The sequence below is a fragment of the Ranitomeya imitator genome, chromosome 4 (assembly GCF_032444005.1).
Source record: "Ranitomeya imitator isolate aRanImi1 chromosome 4, aRanImi1.pri, whole genome shotgun sequence".
In the NCBI taxonomy this organism is placed as follows: Eukaryota; Metazoa; Chordata; class Amphibia; order Anura; family Dendrobatidae; genus Ranitomeya; species Ranitomeya imitator.
This window is the reverse complement of record NC_091285.1, coordinates 29672064-29681387: the sequence shown is the minus strand read 5'-3', so window position 1 is coordinate 29681387 and position 9324 is coordinate 29672064.

The window sequence follows — 9324 nt, the reverse complement described above, 5'->3', positions numbered from 1 at the left end:
ACTCTAGATCACCAGGGAATCAAATGGTAAACCCTGCTAGTCTAGAACACCAGAGAGTCAAATAGTAAACTCTGCTACTCTAGACAACCAGGGAATCAAATAGTAAATCTTACTACTCTAGACCACCAGGGAATCAAATGATAAACTCTACTACTCTAGAATACCAGGGGATCAAATAGTAAATCCAACTACTCTAGAACCACAAGGAATCAAATAGTAAACGCTACTACTCTAGAACACCGGGGGATCAAATAGTAAACGCTACTACTCTAGAACACCGGGGGATCAAATAGTAAACGCTACTACTCTAGACCACCAGGGAATCAAATACTAAATCCTACTACTCTAGAACACCAGGGAATTAAATAGTAAACTCTGCTACTATAGACCACTAGGTAATCAAATAGTAAATCTTACTACTCTAGACCACCAGGGAATCAAATGATAAACTCTACTACACTAGAACACCAGGGGATCAAATAGTAAATCCTACTACTCTAGACCACCAGGGAATCAAATGATAAACTCTACTACTCTGGAACACCAGGGGATCAAATAGTAAACCCTGATATTCTAGACCACCAGGGAATCAAATAGTAAATCCTACCAATCTAGACCACCAGGGAATCAAATGATAAACTTTACTACTCTAGACCACCAGGGAATCAAATAGTAAATCCTACTACTCTAGACCACCAGAAAGTCAAATAGTAAACTCTGTTACTCTGGACCACCAGGGAATCAAATAGTAAACTCTGCTACTCTAGACCACCAGGGAATCAAATGATAAACTCTACTACTCCAGACCACAAGGTAATTTAAACAATGAATCCTACTGCTCTAGATCTCCAGGGAATCAAATAGTAAACCCTGATGTGGAGTCCCATGAGTACAGAGTGGTGGTCTATCTTGCACACTGTGGCTCCCTTAATTTTTAATGAGACCACAGGAGATAACCGAGTGCTGCTCTCAGCTGGTCTTCAGCCCTCCCGTGAGCATGAACAGAGCTCCGGTCGGCATGATCGATCCCTCCTCCATGGGTTCTTCAGAGACCTGGTCTTCGGGCTTGGTGGGGGTCCAGTAGTCGGAACATCAGTGATCTGGAAGGTATTCACTATCCTTTTGATTGGTGATAACAATCAAACTTGAGACTGCCCTGTTAACTATCTTCTTGTCTAAGCCATGTAGCGCGAGAGTTTTACCCTGCGCCATGATGCCCAACTGGTCCACTATCAGGGAGTCAAACACAATCTCCTTTTTCCACCTTAAATTACGAGAAAACCTTCTTCTACCTTCAGCAATCAAGGAAGGAGGCAATATTATTCTAGTCCACCAGGGAAATGAATATTAAAAGCGTTACTACCCTAGCCCACCAGGGAACTTTAATTAGCATCCTAGTCTGAAAAACTACGGAAATTATTTTCGAAAACTGTATATTTTACATCTGATTACGCCGACGCACCAAAATCCACAATTATCATTCGAGACTGGAAGGGAAGACGGTGTTATCCAAGGAGACTTGAGAAGGACGGAAACGTTCACGCGTCTGTTATAACAAGACCTCCAAACACCCCCCACCATATATAAGAGCCTGTCAGGGCAGACACATATGAGTGGCATACTAAATGTGAACACTTGTAGAAAACGTTCTTCCAATGCAATGTCACGTCAAACCACATTTTTGTGAAATCCCCCAGGCCGGTGATATAAGATTCAAAGTTAGATTACTTCTCGAGTCAAGTATTCCCTAAATTAAAAAGGTGATAAATTTAATCAGCCTCAAGGACGCGGAAAGGCTGCGCCGTCTGTGAAGAGAGGCCATAACGTCTTAAATAGCGCACTTATTCAATAAATGATGTCTCCATATTTTACGTTGCCGTCAATGATTGTCTTGATGGCTTTGTATAATTACAATGAGGTTACCAAAAAAAGAAAAAGACAAATAAGGTGTTATCTCAGCATGCTCGTGTCCTAACCGAGTGTCGAAAAATATGTTCGAGTCCCCACGGCTGTCCGACAGGCGCAACACATGTGTGGATTGCCTGTTTTTTTTAGGCAATCACTGCATGTGTTGCGCCTGTTGAAAAGCTGCGAGACATGCAGCCGCGGTTAGCACACGAGCATGCTCAGATAACACCTTATCCGTTACATTCGCTTATCTTTGAAAGAAGGGGTGCAGCTCATTTTGGCCCCTCCTAAAGGTAGGACTAAGGGTAGGCAGAGTAAGTGGTGCCATAAGGGCGTCACTTTAAAAAAAAATAAAAAATAAACTAAAAGTATTTAAAGGGGAATTTCCAGCTCTGTACATGATCGTATACAGGTAGGCAGGGCTGCCACTAGAAATTTCGGGGCCCCATACTGGCAAAATTTTCGGGGCCCCCTTGAGACTCCGCCCAGGCTCCACCCCAGCCCCGCCTCCAGGCTGCACCCCTCGAACTGTCCACAGTCCCATCGCTCTCTTGGAAAAACTCCACTTCTCACCTATCACACATTAACAGTTCCCATCACCAGATCACACATATAGCCGGCAGCTTTTGTTTTGGCCAAAAGATTTTTTAAGCCGCCACCATAACACGGTAGACACTTTTGGCCGGGCCCTACTCTGCTGTAACCTACTAAATATTTGTTAAAATATGCACTACAATTTAGGTATATTTTTATTTATTTTTCAATTTTTAAAATGACCAATAATATCACATACAAGGATGGGGAACATTATTACATGATCGGGGACACTACTACAGGATGGAGACATTACTACAGGATGGGGACATTACTACATGATGGGGACATTACTACAGGATGGAGGACATTACTACATGATCGGGGACATTACTACAGGATGGAGACATTACTACAGGATGGAGGACATTACTACATGATCGGGGACACTACTACAGGATGGAGACATTACTACAGGATGGGGACATTACTACAGGATGGGGACATTACTACAGGATGGAGGACATTACTACATGATCGGGGACGTTATTACAGGATGGAGACATTACTACAGGATGGAGGACATTACTACATGATCGGGGACACTACTACAGGATGGAGACATTACTACAGGATGGGGACATTACTACAGGATGGGGACATTACTACAGGATGGAGGACATTACTACATGATCGGGGACATTATTACAGGATGGGGGACATTACTACAGGATGCGGGACATTACTACAGGATGGGGACATTACTACAGGATGGAGGACATTACTACATGATCGGGGACATTACTACATGATCGGGGACATTACTACAGGATGCGGGACATTACTACAGGATGGGGGACATTATTACAGGATGGGGGACATTACTACAGGATGGGGGACATTATTACACAACTGAGGAAATTACTACAGGATGGGGACATTACTATAGGATGGGGACATTACTACAGGATGGGGGACATTATTACAGGATCGGGGACATTATTACAGGATCGGGGACATTACTACAGGATGGGAGACATTACTACAGGATGGGGGACATTATTACAGGATTGAGGAAATTACTACAGGATGGGAGACATTACTACAGGATGGGGGACATTATTACAGGATTGAGGAAATTACTACAGGATGGGAGACATTACTACAGGATGGGGGACATTACTACAGGATGGAGACATTACTACAGGATGGGGGACATTATTACAGGATTGAGGAAATTACTACAAGATGGGAGACATTACTACAGGATGGGGGACATTATTACAGGATCGGGGACATTACTACAGGATGGGAGACATTACTACAGGATGGGGGACATTATTACAGGATTGAGGAAATTACTACAGGATGGGAGACATTACTACAGGATGGGGGACATTATTACAGGATTGAGGAAATTACTACAGGATGGGATACATTACTACAGGATGGGGGACATTATTACAGGATTGAGGAAATTACTACAGGATGGGAGACATTACTACAGGATGGGGGACGTTATTACTGGATGGGGGACATTACTACAGGATGGAGACATTACTACAGGATGGGGGACATTATTACAAGATTGAGGAAATTACTACAGGATGGGGGACATTACTACAGGATGGGGGACATTATTACAGGATTGAGGAAATTACTACAGGATGGGAGACATTACCACAGGATGGGGGACGTTATTACAGGATGGGGGACATTACTACAGGATGGAGACATTACTACAGGATGGAGACATTACTACAGGATGGGGGACGTTATTACAGGATGGGGGACATTACTACAGGATGGAGACATTACTACAGGATGGAGACATTACTACAGGATGGGGGACATTATTACAGGATTGAGGAAATTACTACAGGATGGGAGACATTACTACAGGATGGGAGACATTACTACAGGATGGGGGACGTTATTACAGGATGGGGGACATTACTACAGGATGGAGACATTACTACAGGATGGAGACATTACTACAGGATGGGGGACATTACTACATGATCGGGGACATTACTACAGGATGGAGACATTACTACAGGATGGGGACATTACTACAGGATGGGGGACATTACTACATGATCGGGGACAGTACTACAGGATGGGGACATTACTACAGGATGGGGGACATTATTACAGGATTGAGGAAATTACTACAGGATGGGAGACATTACTACAGGATGGGAGACATTACTACAGGATGGGGGACGTTATTACAGGATGGGGGACATTACTACAGGATGGAGACATTACTACAGGATGGAGACATTACTACAGGATGGGGGACATTACTACATGATCGGGGACATTACTACAGGATGGAGACATTACTACAGGATGGGGACATTACTACAGGATGGGGGACATTACTACATGATCAAGGACATTACTACAGGATGGGGACATTACTACAGGATGGGGGACATTATTACAGGATCGAGGACATTACTACAGGATGGGGGACATTATTACAGGATTGAGGAAATTACTACAGGATGGGAGACATTACTACAGGATGGGGGACATTATTACAGGATTGAGGAAATTACTACAGGATGGGAGACATTACTACAGGATGGGAGACATTACTACAGGATGGGGGACGTTATTACAGGATGGGGGACATTACTACAGGATGGGCGACATTACTACAGGATGGGGGACATTATTACAGGATTGAGGAAATTACTACAGGATGGGGGACATTACTACAGGATGGGGGACATTATTACAGGATGGAGGATATTACTACAGGATGGGAGACATTACTACAGGATGGGGGACGTTATTACAGGATGGGGGACATTACTACAGGATGGAGACATTAGTACAGGATGGAGACATTACTACAGGATGGGGGACGTTATTACAGGATGGGGGACATTACTACAGGATGGAGACATTACTACAGGATGGAGACATTACTACAGGATGGGGGACATTATTACAGGATTGAGGAAATTACTACAGGATGGGAGACATTACTACAGGATGGGAGACATTACTACAGGATGGGGGACGTTATTACAGGATGGGGGACATTACTACAGGATGGAGACATTACTACAGGATGGAGACATTACTACAGGATGGGGGACATTACTACATCATCGGGGACATTACTACAGGATGGAGACATTACTACAGGATGGGGACATTACTACAGGATGGGGGACATTACTACAGGATCAGGGACATTACTACAGGATGGGGGACATTATTACAGGATTGAGGACATTACTACAGGATGGGGGACATTATTACAGGATTGAGGAAATTACTACAGGAGGGGAGACATTACTACAGGATGGGGGACATTATTACAGGATTGAGGAAATTACTACAGGATGGGAGACATTACTACAGGATGGGAGACATTACTACAGGATGGGGGACGTTATTACAGGATGGGCGACATTACTACAGGATGGGGGACATTATTACAAAACTGAGGAAATTACTACAGGATGGGGATATTATTACAGGATGGGGACATTACTACAGGATGGGGGACATTATTACAGGATGGGGGATATTACTACAGGATGGGGGATATTACTACAGCATCGGGGACATTATTACAGAATGGGAGACATTACTACAGGATCGGGGACCTTATTACAGGATGGGGGACATTACTACATGATCAAGGACATTACTACAGGATGGGAGACCTTATTACAGGATGGGGGACATTACTACATGAACGAGGACATTACTACAGAATGTGAGACATTACTATAGGATGGGGACATTATTACAGAATGGGAGACATTACTACAGGATGGGGGACATTATTACAGGATGGGGGACATTATTACAGAATGGGAGACATTGCTACAGGATGGGGGACATTATTACAGGATGGGGGACATTATTACAGAATGGGAGACATTACTACAGGATGGGGGACATTATTACAGGATGGGGGACATTACTACAGAATGGGAGACATTACTACAGGATGCAGGATATTACTACAGGATGGGGACATTATTACAGAATGGGAGACATTCCTACAGGATGGGGGACATTACTACAGGATGGGGGACATTACTACAGGATCGGGGACATTACCACAGGATGGGGGACATTACTACAGGATGGGGGACATTACTACAGGATGGGGGACATTATAGGATAGGGACATTATTACAGTATAGCTACTATGTATGGCACAGTGTTGCAGTATGGCACTATGTGGGTACTGTTAGCTTTATATGGGAGCTGTATTGCATTATCTGGTATGGTAAGTATGGGAATAAGGGTGTTATGGCTAGCGGAACGCACCAAATAATAAGATAGAATAAGGTGCGTTCGCAGCCCGGGGTCCACCGTGCAGAGATGGAACCTGCTGCCAAGTAATGACAGACTATATGGCGGTACAATGCGAATACACACACGGGTTAACTTCACCCTGTGTGAAGGAAGCGAACCCTGTTGCGTCACAGGGCCACAGTACCGCACGTAACAAAACTAATAATTAATTAGCATGAGAGTGCGAGCTGTGCCGTACTGGCGGACGCCACTAACCACCCCGACTTGGGTTAAAGAAGCGTCCTAATGGCGCGTGGCACCGTACTAGCGGTCACAGCAGTTAGACGCTGTTTCTTGTGTTAACGCTTTGAGTTCAGCTGGGCGCTAGACTGCAGCCATACACCTTACGCGAACAGTCATACACAAGGGATGGGTTTTTTAAGGAACGACTTGCACTCATCAACACACACACGATTACAATTGTACACTAGTGCATGGCCGTGTGGTCATGCGAAGCTTATATAGCTACAGCATGTATAGGACCTTCCAATAAAGGACCAATAGGAAGCTGCCACAGAAGTTTAGCACCTTCAGGACCTTCCTGGAGGACCAATGAGAACGGCTGCAGCATCTGAGCATGTGACCCTCGATCTCCAACGGGAGATCACACCCTGGACATGCTCAGAAGGGAAAAAGCAGGACTTAGTCCCAAAAGCGTCTGCTCGCCGCTGCCCAGCACTGGCTTCAATGGCAGACGGAGGAAAAGCAGCAGTAACTCTATGCACAGAGTGAGACTGAGCAAGACGCTGGGACCGACGTCTCCGCTGAGCAGACTCCACTGTGGCGGAGAAGAATGGGAGACCGCAGCAGACATGGTGCGATTCCCCCTGTGCAGAGGCAGGAACTTGACACCTAACAAAGGGTAATGTCAGGGGTGGGCAGAGATGATTTGGGGCCCCTGTGCAAGAAATGTGTTTGGGCCCCCCTCCTTTTATGGCTACCAATGTACAGATATATACATACCATATTTTTCGAATTATAGGACGCTCTGGATTATAAGACGCACCCCAAATTTTGAGGAGAAAAACAAGAAAAATGTTTTTTTCTTAATAAAATGGTGGTGCTTCCATGCGTCTTATTGCTTACTGGGGGTAGTAGCTGCGGTGAAACGGGGTCCCAGGGTCGCTGCTGGAGGAGGCAGGAGTGGGATGATGCTGCAGGCCGCAGGCTGGGATAAGGGGGTGTTCCGATGTGGGCGCGCCACAGCAGGTGTCCGGTGCTGCTGCAGGTGTCCGGTGGTGCTGCAGGTGTCTCTGGTGCTGCAGGTGTCTGGCGCTGCGGGGGTGTCCAGCGGTGCTGCTGCGGGTGATCTCCATCTGTGCATGCGCCGCCCCCAGTGCCATTTTCCTGGAGTCCACCGCACAGGAAACCATGGAACTGTGGGGGGCTCTGGCCTTTCACAAAATGTCGGCAGAGCCCCCTGCAGCACTGGAGACACCCGCCGCAGCAACGGGCAGCATTGCCAGACACCCTCGCAGCACCAGACACCCCTGTAGCACTGCAGGCACCCCCTCATCCCAGCCAGCGGCAAAGGTATCGGTAAGGTATATACACATTATAGGACGCACACCCATTTTCCCCCCAAATATGAGGGAAAAGTGCGTTTTATAATACGAAAAATACGGCATATTGCATAGTCTCCTCTCATTCTGTATATTGCCACCCATTATTACACAGTCCCCTCTCTTGTTATGTGTAACGCCGCCACTTATTACACAGTCCCCTCTCTTGTTATGTGTAACGCCGTCACTTATTACACAGTCCCCTCTCTTATGTGTAACACCGTCACTTATTACACAGTCCGCTCTCTTGCTATGTGTAACGCCATCACTTATTACACAGTCCCCTCTCTTGTTATGTGTAACGCCGTCACTTATTACACAGTCCCCTCTCTTGTTATGTATAACGCCGTCACTTATTACACAGTGCCCTCTCGTTATGTACAGCATTGTTATTTATAGTGCCCTGGTCTTTATTTCATACTGCCCTGTTTTGTTAGTTATATACTGAAATGATAACTGATGGAGCATGATAAAGCTTTTTTTCTGTTGGAGGAGGCGCAGGGTATGTGCAGATACAGTAGAATTCTATATACGGTATATATTATGTGAAGCAATACAAATGCTGAATCGGAGGAATGATGGGGACAGGAGCCACTCTGAGCCTGGAGTTATTGCTGCAGTGATGGCAGGAGGTGTCTGGGGTCAGTGATTACAAGCAGTGAATTAGTGCCTGTGATGCAGCCTCCTGCTATCTGATCGGTGCAGGACCAGGTTTCTCAGCCACTCACAGCACCGACCAGGAAGCACTGAGCACACAGTCACTAAGGCTACTTTCACACTAGCGTTGGTACGGGGCCGTCGTACCGACGCATACTGTGGAAGCGCCGCACAACGGGGGCAGCAGATGCATTTTTCCAGCGCATCCGCTGCCCCATTCTGAGCTGCGGGGAGGAGGGGACGGAGTTCCGGCCGCGCATGCGCAGTCGGAAATGGCAGACACAACGCACCAAAAAACGTTACAAGCAACGTTTTTGGGTGCCGACGG